This window comes from Aphidius gifuensis, linkage group LG6 (genome assembly GCF_014905175.1).
Source record: "Aphidius gifuensis isolate YNYX2018 linkage group LG6, ASM1490517v1, whole genome shotgun sequence".
In the NCBI taxonomy this organism is placed as follows: domain Eukaryota; kingdom Metazoa; phylum Arthropoda; class Insecta; order Hymenoptera; family Braconidae; genus Aphidius; species Aphidius gifuensis.
The window spans coordinates 12,028,409-12,042,368 of NC_057793.1; the positions used below are offsets into that span (position 1 = coordinate 12,028,409).

At 29.0% G+C, this 13,960-nt stretch overlaps 1 pseudogene; it reads right to left on the reverse strand.

Moving 5' to 3' along the window:
• Positions 1-6,016: 6,016 nt before the first annotated feature.
• Positions 6,017-13,428, reverse strand: LOC122859848 (annotated as a pseudogene).
• Between the last annotated feature and the right edge of the window lie 532 nt (positions 13,429-13,960).

Sequence of the window (13,960 nt, forward strand, 5' to 3'; positions counted from 1 at the left end):
GACTACTAACTGCTGGTGGAAATACAAAGTGTAAGATGTTTTGTTCCGAGGAAAATAAAGTTAGTTCTTTTCTGTTCACAACAAAGTGCATTGCTAATGAGTATTGATTTTGTTGTAGGGAAACATCACACAGCTCATACATCCTTTTGTATAATTCATCTCCATTAATTATGTAAAATTTATGTGGAATGGTTTTTTTAATGGAAAAACTTGTCAGTACCTCAGACTAAAGTGTTACTAAGAACTGTTCGTGTTGATATTACCATGTTACCATTTTCAACTCGGAAACGTAATACTAGTAATATACTTAAACTTTTTGCTATTGTGTTTCAATTTTATTTTTTTCACTGCTTTAATATTTGAAGACATATGAAAAATAGATAACAAGAAGCACTGGGTTACTGAAATATTCGTGTTACTCTAAAGGAATAATGTAGCACTTAATAAAATATTTGGATTTGATTTGAACTTCAAGTGTGACAACTCTCGTTTCTATACAGCATCCATTGCTATATTAGGTCAAAATATATGCATTGACAAAAAGCTGATAAATAAGGAAAAATTATTCTTAAAATTTTAAAAAGTAAAGGAATGGAAAAGTTGAATAGAATATTTTTAACTATTCATTCATAAAATGTTAAGTCTAGACTTGTTATTAAAGACCTTTATTAAAGATGTTTTTTTTTATGTCGGACTTTTTTGAAACTGTTTGCAAATCGCTTTTATTCACCAATATTTATATGTCCTTCTGTTGTATTATTTACATCGCAAATTTTTCCGATCTTTTTGTCTCAATCTACTCGATTTACAAAACTATTCAATAATTATTTTGAGTCAAAATTTTAATGTATAAATTTCTTTTATTTTGAGGATTGACCGTACATCTAATCATTGACCCTTTGTTTCTATAATTTCTTTCAAAGATTATAAAAGATAGATCATTTGTTATTGATACATCATCAGCTGTATTTTCAGCTGCAAGTGTTTCAAAAATTTGACTTCAATTGACAATCGACGAAAGTTACAATTAATCTATCGAATTTATCTGAAAAAATAACGGTTTCATTATCCGATTTTATATTTATATTTTTATTAATAATTTTGAAGTGAAACTTCTTGACGGAGGGTGGCGACAAAATTCGAGGCTATATTTCGAAGGTATTTTTTAAATCAACATCAACAACAATGTTTGAATTGTCATCAGTTTTTTCGGATCGATTCTGAGATATATTTTCTTGATCAAAATCATCAAGATGATAAAAAAATTGAAATACATATCATTTAAAAAATTTTTTTATTAATCTTCAATGATGCATGTCATAATCTCTTTATATATATTAGCAGGTCTACCAATTTCGAACGTCGGTTTGGGCCTTGACCCTTCAGATCTTTTTGAAAGTTTGTAGGTCAATAGTCCTCTTTAAAAAAGTAACTAATAATTTTTTTCAGATTTTTTCGATAATTATTTTAGTAGTTATGATATCGCTAATTCCATGATATTTACGAAAATTTTTTTTTTTAATCAATTTTTCCGAAGTTTTATGGAGAATTTTAAATTAATTTAAGAATACCTTTTAATGTAAAATTTTCTCAGCTCTTTAAAGAACGTATAAGTTTATTCCTCAAATTCGAAAAAAACTATAAAATTTCTGTTTTGAGTCTAAAAAGCTGTTTTTATGGAATTGCCTATACTTCAATATTTTTTAAATATCATTTTCGAAAAGCTAAGAAAACTTTACTATATAAGTGCAAAATCCGATGTGGGATCTCTATCAGAACGGCCAGGAACAATAAAAATGTAGTAATGTCAATGTAAAAATTTTTTTGATCTTTCATTTTTTACATAATAATTTTTATGTAAGTGGGATCTTTATAAGAACGTCTAGAATCAATGAAAATGTAGTATACTCAATTTTAAACTGATTATGTGAAAGAGAAAAAAATTAAAAATAATTTTTACATAATAAATACACTGATAAATACACTGATTCTAATTTGTTAATAATAAAAACGATCAATTATACAGTCAAGTCCAAAAACTGAAGTTTGTTATTTTCTCGGTTTGAAAACTAAAAATATTACTCAATCAATCTTTTGAACTAGGTATAAATCCTTTAACGGGCAATATATCAAACATTTCATGGTGCCGAAACCAAGAACGTTTAGATATTAAATTTAGATTGAATCAAAATAATGTAATTAACATCAAAATTATTGTTCAAAACTATAAGTCTTAATTTTTTAAATTTTTGAAAATAATCGATCAATCGTTTACAATTTGATTTATTTTCTTTTTAGGTAAGTTCAATAGTTATACTCTGGAGCGTAGGAAATCAAATAGAAAATTTTGAATTAAATACGGTCATTTCCGGAGTGACGTCATTCTCTTTCCTTGCTATTCGTGTTATTCATCAATTAGCGGATGACGACTCAAACCGTTCTCCATGGGCTGCTCAGATTTTAAAGAATGATTTATATGTTGATGATCTTTTAACTGGTGGTAGTATGCTCGAAGAAACTCGTCAGCTCCACAATGAAATAATCGGTTTATTGGAATGTGGTTAACTGAATATTCGTCAGTGGACTTCTAATGAACCAAAAACTGTGTCAGATTTATTGAAAGTTAATATCCATTCTAATTCTTCACTTGATAAATATTATGCGTTGAAAACTCTCGTAATCGCATGGAAAACTAAACCTGATGTGATTCGATGTTCAGTCAATGCAATTCAGATACCTGAGAAAGTTACTGAAAGAAATATTTTATCAGAGATTGCAAAAATACTCGATCCACTAGGCCTGGTTGGACCAACTGGTCGAAGACAACTGTCTTGCACGCAAAAAAAGATCATGCAAAAAATATGGCAGGCCAAAGTGAAGTGGGATAAATTCGTCCTTATTCATCTATATACACTATGACAGACTCTCGTCAAGGAATTAAATTATTTAGATAATATTTTCCTCGACCACTATATTCTAACCGACATATGTTGTGACATTCTGGTCTATTGTTTTTGCGACGTCAGTAACATCAGTTACGGCGCATGTCTTTTTTTAAGAGCAACGTTGCCAGACCAGTCCATATATTGTTGACTAATTTGTGCTAAATCTAGAGCCTCCTGAAAATTAATAACAATATCTCACCTCGAGCTTTGCGGAACGCAGGTGTTAGCTCAATTGTACAATGGAGCCTCCAGCTAAATCAAATTTTACACTAGTTTCGTACATTGGTCAAAGACTGCTCCCAGTTGATTAACTATATATGTTGCCAACCGAGTGTCAAATATCCAAGAGCTTTCTGTGAGGGCTTGTTGAAGAAGTGGCTCAAGCAAAACTTGATCTTTTAATTTTTATTCAAAGCATGTATTCTGATAAAGAAATCAAAATTTTTAATATCTAAATTTATAATAAATAATCTTATATTCACAAATAAATGACGTTTTAATAATTTGAGTAGTGGAGCAAGGCGGATCCTGGGACAGTTTAATATCGAACCCCCACTCCGGCCCAATTAAACCCTCACCAGGCTCCGATTAAATTCTCCCTCTATGTTAGTATGTCAGCCATTTTGTATATCGGTAACGTAGGGAGTTGGTATATCTATATATTTGAATTTAATTCTATATGTCAGCCATTTCGTTTATCGATAATGTGGTAAGTTACTATATCTACATGTTTGAAATATCGGCCATTTTGAATATGATTTAAATTGAAGAACTCAATTATTATTTTGATTCATAATGATTAAATAGACTTGAAATTTTGTTTTTTTTCACAGTAGAGATTTTGTCATTCAGGCAAGATGACTGTAGATGTTTTCGGTCGACAACTGCCAAAAAGTATAGTTAAAAGTAATACAATAAATAGTGTTGGTGTTCGAGGTCCAACGGGTGAGGGCTTTAAGCGAACAAAGGATAAACAATATGATATAAACCATAAACGTTTGTGTAATGTCGCAGATCCGCTAAATGCAAACGATGCTGCGTCAGCTGAAATTGGTTGCGAAATGATTCAAGAAGAAACGCGAGTGATATATTATCTGACTGCATCATTAAAAGATCGTTGTGAAAATAATAGCATTATGATTGGTGGACTCGAATCAGCTTTTCAGGATCATAAAAATGAACATTCTATAAATGTTGATGCAGATTCAATTTATCAGAGCAAAAATTTTTTTCAACTCATAGAATCTAGAGTTAGCACACTGGAAACTATGTACAAACGAATTTCCGATGTAGTCGAAAAATTAGATAATAAGAAAATTTTATAGAAGGGGAAGGTTGATTTTGAAAATTGTAGTGGGGGAGCCAGCATCAGGCAACACCCAGAACCATATATATTTTGCCAGTTGTAAAAAACGAACTCGACAGTCGCGATTGCAGTTGAAAAAATTAAAATGGTCATTGAAGTATTGGAAGACTATTGAAAAAACTGTGACTTATGTGCATGGAATTTTATGGAGTGCTGGGGATGTTGACTATCGTGAAGTATCAAACATAATTAATGAAAAACTAGGTGGTGATTTGGAATATATCTATGTAAAAGGTGCTGAGAAAAAAAAATGGCTATCAGAAATTTTGAAATCACAGACTGCAACAATCATCAACCTTGATGATCTTGATTGTACACCAGATAAAAAATTATATAATCTACCAACATTGAGGCGTATGAATTGTTATACAGAATGCATTAATTATATTTGTGCTGCTGAGAATGTAAATCAAACAAAAAACAAAAATAAATTTTTGTACAAAAATGAGAGTCAAGTATTCGAAATTATTATTATTTTTTTTTTAAACATACAAAAAAAAGGAATATCAAAAAAGTCAAGTACAAAAGTACTAATTTCTTTAAAAATCATTGACCCATATGAATGGTCTTAACTTTTGACAAAATTTTATACTTGACCCCGCCCGGTTCCTTTTAAATAAAATTTTGAGTCTTTCACACAAATTTAGACTCATCAATAAGAAGTGAAAAGGAGAAGCACTTCATCTGTATCAAATTGATTAATACGAATATGAAACATAATACGTATGTAATACTGAACTATCATACTTAGCCTATGTTTTTCTATCAAGTTTTTCCGCAATACGGGACCAAGAATAGCACCCTAGTTCTTATTATTCTTTGTAATTGATTTGTTTTAACCTATCCCTGGTAAAAATAATCTGGCAGAATCTGTTAAAAAAAATCAAGAAAATGTGAGTTCTATTGCACGTAGCCATTTTAGCATTATTTAAAAGAAAAAAAAATAATAAAAAAATAGATGCACATATGAAGATAAATTATTAAAGAAGTATAAATATAAATAGCAAAAGTCTTTTTGAAAAAAAAAATTTCAGAAAGCTAAATGTCCACTTTAAATTAATATTGGCAGTGCAGCCAAAATATAAACACTAAAAAAAAGAGAGACGTCTAGGAGAGAGAAGAAAAATAATTGTAAAGTTTTATACCAACTGAACGGAAGAAATCTGGTCGATTTGATAAAAACTGATGAAAACGCAAAGACCGTAAATATCAATTATGCTTTAAATATATATTACCGCAACGAAAAAACCTGATTTCTTTTTAAAAAAAAGCTCGACATTGATCTATGGGATCATTACTAAACCTCAGCATCCTCATTCAACTCTATCATATTTTAATTAAATTTCTAAAAGATTAGAGACAGAAGGGGACAAAATATTTGATATATAATAAGGCACGGTAGTAGTTACCCTGGTAGAAATATTTCTCCGCCATTACTCCGGCTTTCTTCGGCATTACTCCGTTTTTGGCCCATTTCCGGAGAAATTACTCGGGCATGAGATTAATGTCGGAAAAATAAGTCAGCCACTACTTTTATACCGGAATAATTTCTCCGCCAACAACCTCATGCCGGAGTAATTTCTCCGGAAATGGGCCAAAAACGGAGAAATGCCGGAATAATGCCGGAGTAATATTTCCACCAGGGTAACTCTCATAATCACACATATTCTCATCAACACATATACGTTTCTTTCTCATACTTGACTCAAGGCACTACCGTGCCTCTTGATGAATAAGTAAACAAACATACTGAAAAACTAAAAAAAAAATAACCTTTTAATTATTAAAAAAAAATTAAGACTCAACTAAAACTAAATAAAGATAATTTGTATTAAAACAAAACCAAAAGAAATTTTTTTTACAATTTATTTATTGTCAATTTGATTCCCCACTTTTCTTTTTTCTTAAAAAAAGTATATACAAACATCTACTGATTGTTGTTCCTCAACTGAACAATAGTTATCACGTGAAATTGGTATTTATTTATTTTTTTTTCTTTCACACGTTGATTTTTATGCCATCTAGGTTTATTGTTGTAAAAAAAGTGTGAGTGTTGTTTTTTTAATAAATATAAACATGATTCTAAACATGATGATAGTTTAATATGTGGTCTAATAATTGTATTATTTCTATCAAATGATTGTCCATTTAGTTCAGCTGCTTTTTTATCATTTTCATATGTATTGACTTCATCTTAATAATTGCACAATTAAGTGGTATTGGTAATGGTAATAAATATTCTGGTTTATATGAATATTTTACTTTACCAGAACTACTATATTCTTCAACTTTAAATTTAAAACAATCAATTGTTGACGATTCGATGAAAAACCAGGATGTCCACGTGATATTAAGTTTTCAAACATTCTTGGTGATATACCTTGACGATTATAATCTTCATTATTTAATTTGATTTATTATTATTTGGTTCGATTGAATATTTACCAGATAATAAACCACAACCAAGTTTTGATATTTGTGCATCGAATTATTTGCTGGATCATTATAATTATCATTAAATATATTAACTGATTCATCAACTTATTTTTTAATAAAATCTGGTATTATAAATAATGTTTGCATAACACAATTTAAATAACATGAATTACCAAGATTATTTAAACCAGTATAACCAGCACCATAAATTGGTATTATTTTACTTGATACTTCTTGTAATGCAACCTATTCACCAAATTTTTTATTCAAATCAAGCTCAAGTTCAATCATTGATTTTTCAGTTTTTTCCATATTTGAAATATTGATACCCTAATGTGATAAATTAACTGTCACATATTCATATACTTATGATAAATAATGATTAAAATTTTGTACACATTGTTGTAGAGAATATGCTGTTGTACTTGATGAAATGTTTTTTAGCATTTGCTGGTTCATTCAACGTATGGTGCACATGCTATTGCATCAATATAGCTGTACTTGCACCTTCCTCAAGTATGTTCATCTTATTAAATTAATATTTGTGTTAATTAATAAGTATTTCATTTAAAAATACTATCATCAACTGATTCAGTTGCTTCACCAGCTGGTTCAATTGTTTATGACAAGTAGGTGTGATACTTTATTGAAATATCCCCTTGAAAAAACAAATTAAACTGTAATTCAAAAATTTGATAACAACTAAGTCTAGATGATAAGCTGATGAAAATGTTTCTTATACAAAAAATCAATTATTATGTGAACAAATGAAATAAACAATAAAAATTATCATTTAACATACACTTTTAATGTCAACAGCTTCATCATCAGATTCTAGAGCTTCTCCTGATAAAACTATAGCTTTTTGTTCTATTTTATTTGTTATTATGTATTGTATTTTACATTATCCAATAATTGTTGGTAGTCTGACATGACACTGTTGTTGACATTGTCATTTGTCAGTTTGTTTATCGTTGATAATAACATTGTTGGCGTGTGTGGAATGTGAATGTGTCAAAAAAATAATATACCTATAGTTAAAAATCTAAATGAAAGATAAATAGTGCTACATATATATACATATCTCAATCAGCTGATACCAGCTGATATCATTTTTTAATATGACTTTAAGCTCGTACAAAGGGTCGAGAAATCGAACAAAAAAAATAAAATTTTAAAAAATTCTGTGTTTGTTAATTAAGTCATCCTATAAATTATTTTAGATTAAAAAACCAGGATGTCCACGTGATATTAAATTTTTAAACATTCTTGCTGATATACCTTGACGATTATAATCTTTATTATTTAATTTAATTTAATTTATTATTTGGTTTAATTAAATATTTACCAGATAATAAACCACAACCAAGTTCTGATACTTGTGTATCAAAATTATTTGCTGGATCATTATAATTATCATAAAATATATTAACTGATTCATCAACATATTTTTTAATAAAATCTGGTATTATAAATAATGTTTGCATATAACACAATTTAAATAACATGAATTACCAAGATTATTTATACCAGAATAACCAGCACCATAAATTGGTATTAATTTACTTGATGCTTCTTGTAATGCAACCTATTCACCAAATTTTTTATTCAAATCAAGCTCAAGTTCAATCATTGATTTTTCAGTTTTTTCCATATTTGAAATATTGATACCCTAATGTGATAAATGTATTATTAAATTTGGATCATCAACCATATCATTTTCATCATATGAATAAACATCACCATTACCTTTTTTTGTTATTGTACCTAATTTAACAGCAAGTGGATAACCAGTTGTACGATAATGCTTAATTACATAATCATTAATCATTACCACCAGTACCATTAAAAAATTTACGTCCACATAATATACTACCATCAGTTAAATTTAACCATAAATTTTGTGGCAAATCACATTTTTCACATTTCCAATTACTTGGTGGTATTTTTTTACCATTATTTAATTGTCGCAATGTTGTTGCATGTCTAAAAATTCAAAAAAACGAAAATAAATATTTATACTTAAACTTATTATTATTTTTTTGTAAAATTACTCTGTTATTATTCTTGCTTTACCATCCCATGTACCAGCTAATGCTTCTCTTTTAATCGCTGATTCAGCTTCTAATATTCCAGTAATCGATTTTATTATCTGTAAAATTAATTTTGATATGTTTATTTATATTTCAATTTGTATATTATGATTAGCGTTATTTATTTATACCTGTTCTGGTAAATCAACTGATGGATATATCATACTTGTAAAATTTGGTAATATTATTATTTCATAAGTTTCATCATATTTAACAAAGTCACGACTAAAAACAAGAAATGTTTTCAAACTGATGAATAATTCATTTGGTGATTCTTTGAATAATATAAATTAAATAATTTATAAATGTTTTTTTTTCATGTTTAGAAGTATAAATTAAATAATTTATAAATTTTTTTTTTTTCATGTTTAGAAGTATTTATAAATTCATTATTTTTAAACAATTATTTTACCGGTGTATCAAATGAAAATACACTTTCATCCTTGTAAATTTATAAAATGATAATTTGTAAAATAATAAATAAATAAATGAACAAATGATACATACCTTAAATATTTTCGGTGGATGTTTTGTATGTATATATAAAATAAAATATATTTGTCATGAGATGCTGAATTTCTTGACGATATTTTTCAGGACCATATTGACAAGCAACTCTTGAATGTTTTTTATATGCTGTCAAGAATCATGAGTGCATTTTGGGATTTTTTTTACTGAACTATGAGCTCATCATAAACAATATTCATTTATATTATATATTTATGTTGTTTATGTTGTTTATTTTTTTTCTTACATTTAACTGCATTTGACGTGAGAGTCAACATATTCTGGAGGTTATGTTATGAATGTAAATAAAAAAATGAATATAAATAAAATAATAATAAAATTATGCAGTGCAGCCAATATAGCAACACAAAAAAAGAGAAAAGAAATAATTGCAAAGTTTACCATTACCAACTGAACGGGAGAAATTTGGTCGATTTGAGAAAAATGAAAAGACCGTAAATATCAAAATTATGCTTTAAATATAATTAAGCAACGGAAAAATCTGATTTTTTTTTTAAAAGAAAGCTCGACATCGATTTATGAGATCATTACTAAACCTCAGCATCCTCATTTAACTCTATCATATTTTAATTAAATTTCTAATAGATTCGCGACGGAAGGGGACAAAATATTTGATGTATAATAAGGCACGGTAGTAGTAGTTAAAATCTCATCTCACACATATTCTCATCAACACACATACTTTCTTTCTCATACTTGACTTGAGGCACTACCGTGCCTCTTGATCGATACAAATATTGGTTTGCTAGAGCCTTTACATTTCGACCATCTCTCCGCAAGTCTATCATGTTCTATAGTATTGTCGAATATTTGGCAGATATGTCTGCTGAAGATATTGCGCTGATTCCAACAATGGCAATCATCAAATTTTCCGCTCATGAAATAGATAAAGTCTGGGATAAGCTGTCTGGAAACCAGAAACAAAATCCTCACGTTTCAGGATTGCGCAGATGTAGCAAGCATTCAATTGATTGTGGAGATGGTGATATAGCTGGATGTTTTTTTTATTCCCTAATAAAAGACTGTGAGAAATGTGCTGCAGAACAATTTTGATATAGCTGGATGTTTTTTTTATTCCCTAATAAAAGACTGTGAGAAATGTGCTGCAGAACAATCTTCTACTAAAATGATCATGTAAAAAAATTAATAAATAAATGAAAATTTGAAACGATGAAAAAATTGTGTTGGAATGTATATTTATTTCTTTTTTAATATTAAAATGATAAAATAAGTTTAGCATTAGAATTCCTTAAAACCAAGTTTAAACATGTTCAGACAAGTTTAAACATGTTCAGGCAAGTTTAAACATGTTCAGACACGTTTGAGGAGTTGGACAGCTGCAAATAGTAAATAAGTTTTATTATTATCATGTATATATATTAACTTACAATCATCCAAAACTTTTTCAACGAAACACATGACTCATTACAAATAATGAATCAGCCAACTAATAATCTTGAATGATTATTCAGCCTCTAACAGCAAAAATTTTTAGAAAAGTGACTCACAAAAAAAATATAAGCCTAACCTAACCTAAGAAACATTTAAAGTGGGGATAAAGTTCCCTTTAAAAGCTGCTGCCCAGAGCTGTAGAGCCACAGATCCTATCGAACCTTCTGAGCTAGCATTTCCAAGATAGTAAAAATAAAATTGGTAAATATTTTATACATATATTATATTATTCATACGATTAAACATTTTATTCATGTAACCTCTTATTTATGTATTTATGCATTGTCGTATTATTAATCTTGCAAAGATTCTAATTTTGTTTCATTTTCAACAGGCAACGTGGACAAATTATATGCAGAAATGAACACTATTGGAGTAACACCATTTCCTGCTACTATCCCAATCAAAAAGATTGAATTTGATTACTTATATTGTGTGACAAATGTAAGACAAGTTCGAACACCATATGGAGATTCTATCATATTGGAATTGGAGCGCAAATATTCAGTATTTCTACCGAAAAGACTTAGCAATTTCATCACACAGAATTCAACAATTTTACCAGAGTTACTTAAAGATGCTCTCTCTGGAGAACTTAGATTCGTCAGACATGGATCAAACCATTTTGGATTCGAGAAACAAAAACAAAACAACATTGAAATGCTTAATTAAGGAGTAAATGTATAAATAATGTTAATAAATATATATATATATCAAATACAACAAATTGTGTCTCATTTTTTATTTATTTTTTTATTCAATTTTTTATTTAAGGTTGAAAGTAAATAGAATTTCCAACTATACGATTTTCGAATTTTTGGTCCCATATAAAAGCCAGAATAATTATCTATTTTGTTAATTTTTTTTCAGAATTTTGTACCGTGGTTTTTTTTAGATAATTAATGTCAAAGTTGACAACTTTAACGAGTAGGTATAGGGACTGAACACATATTTTCTTCTGTAGTTAAAAAAGTTTCTATACGATTTTGCTTAATTTACTATCAGTTTGTACTTCTTTACAATACGGATTTTTTAAGCCCTCAATGATAATTTTCCACCGTGGATTTTAAAAGATATTCAATTATCAGAATCAAAATTTTTTATCATTAGCGGTCATTCTCTTTCTTTTATTCGTCGTGCTGTCTCATGTTTCTTGGCTATGGTAGTATGTGTGTGTCTATCCAGATAGACTGCATACACACATATTACCAAGAACCTGCCAGTATAGTGAATATATTTTGGACAGAGGGGCACTGAAAATATTTTTTATAACCATATGTAGATGCGCACCCTCTCAGGCCCAAACTTCGTCCACCGATGCGATTTACTTTCAACCTTAATAGTTTTACATCAATTTTTTTTTTTTTTTTTTCTCTTATATTATGTTAATTTTTGAATACTTGCACTGATAGGCTTATACTCTATAATACGATCATGTAGAATCAAACAATAAGCACTTGTTGCTGGAGGAAAGTTTTCCTTGGATTCAAAGTCGAACATCAACTGGTCCATATTTTATCATTTCATTTTGTCTGCTGCAATCGATGACAATTAATGGTGATTTTTCCAAAAATAATTTTTTTGATATTGCATAATGTATTTCTTTTTCATAAAATGTTTCACCAAAGTCCTTAAACATTTCATATAAAATTGAAAATTGATTTTTCCCAATATCAAGGTTCAAATTAGCGTATGGATATGACACTGAATTGAGAAAAAGCTTGACATCTCGAATATTGCAATGCTCAAAATAAGCAGAGTTCTCATTCCATTTATTTTTTTTATTGCACTGAAAAGCTAGAATAATAAATCTAGGCTTTTCTAGCTGCGTACTTGTTTGTATTGACCATACATGCTTATTAGTTGGAGGTAAAATTGGCCATTCAAAGAGACACCATGCTCGAAAACACATTGAAATTGGTGGATCTCGTTGAATAAATTTTATTATATCAATTTTTTTCTTATCAGATAATTTAACATATGGCACTAGCCATTCAATCTTGCTTATTTGAAATTTCAAATCTTTTTCTTCTGCCCCACCAATTCCAATACATGCATTCATATCACTTCTTGAGCGAATTAACATCAATTCATGCTTAGCATTGACAATAATCTTTCTATAGTCTTCAGCAAAGCCAAGAAACATTTGTAATGGTATACAAACATTAAAGTATCCATCAGTGTTAGTTAATGATATATCATCACCAGTACCAAGCCAACCAGCATTCTCTAAATTTGATTCTGGATTTACTGACAGATAATTTTTTAAAGTGCTTGTCATGCCAGTATTTTTACTCCTATCAATCTCAACACCATTTATTTCATATCTTATTTCATCGAAGAAATGAAGTATACCATGATTAACAATTTTAGTAGTCAAAGCCGCTGCCACACTACCATCATTTTTTTCGGTCACTAATCTTCCGGAAATGTGCAATGAACTTTTGCATGGCAAAATAAAAATATCCTGATTTTGTATGTTGATTCTAATTTCATCACTGTTTCCAAATGTTGTTGAACCATAGGGCTGATGTGCATGGATCTCATAGTGAGATATTGATGAATCAAATTCAATTGGTGTGTTAATACTCAGCATAGCCTCCGCCATTTTGGTCAGCACACACAATTCAAACAAGATACTTTTACCCAGACCCAACTTCAATAGCTTTCTTTTTTTTCACCACTTGAAGGCCGACACGTTTCTAAACGTTTCTTTCAAAAATATATTTTGTTATTTTCTGATGTAGTATTTGGTATCGTGTTGAATGTCAAAAAAGTTAGCCATGGCTTAAATGATACTGAACGATGGCAGATATAAATGGTTCTCTACAGTTTGATTTCGTTTGGTATGAGCCATGATGGAGTTCAAGACACAAGCAAAAAAATTACCAATCATAAATTTCGATATAATTACATCAAAAAGTGGTGCTGGGGTAAATACTATAAAACGTCATGGTGATTTATTGCCAAATACAATAAGATCAATTATTTGCGGACCATCAAATACAGGGAAAACTAATTGTCTCCTGAGTTCGTTAATCGATAAAAATGGTTTGCGCTTTGAAAACATATATATTTACTCAAAGTCATTAAATCAACCTAAATATCAATATCTCGAAAAACTCTTGGAAACATTGGAT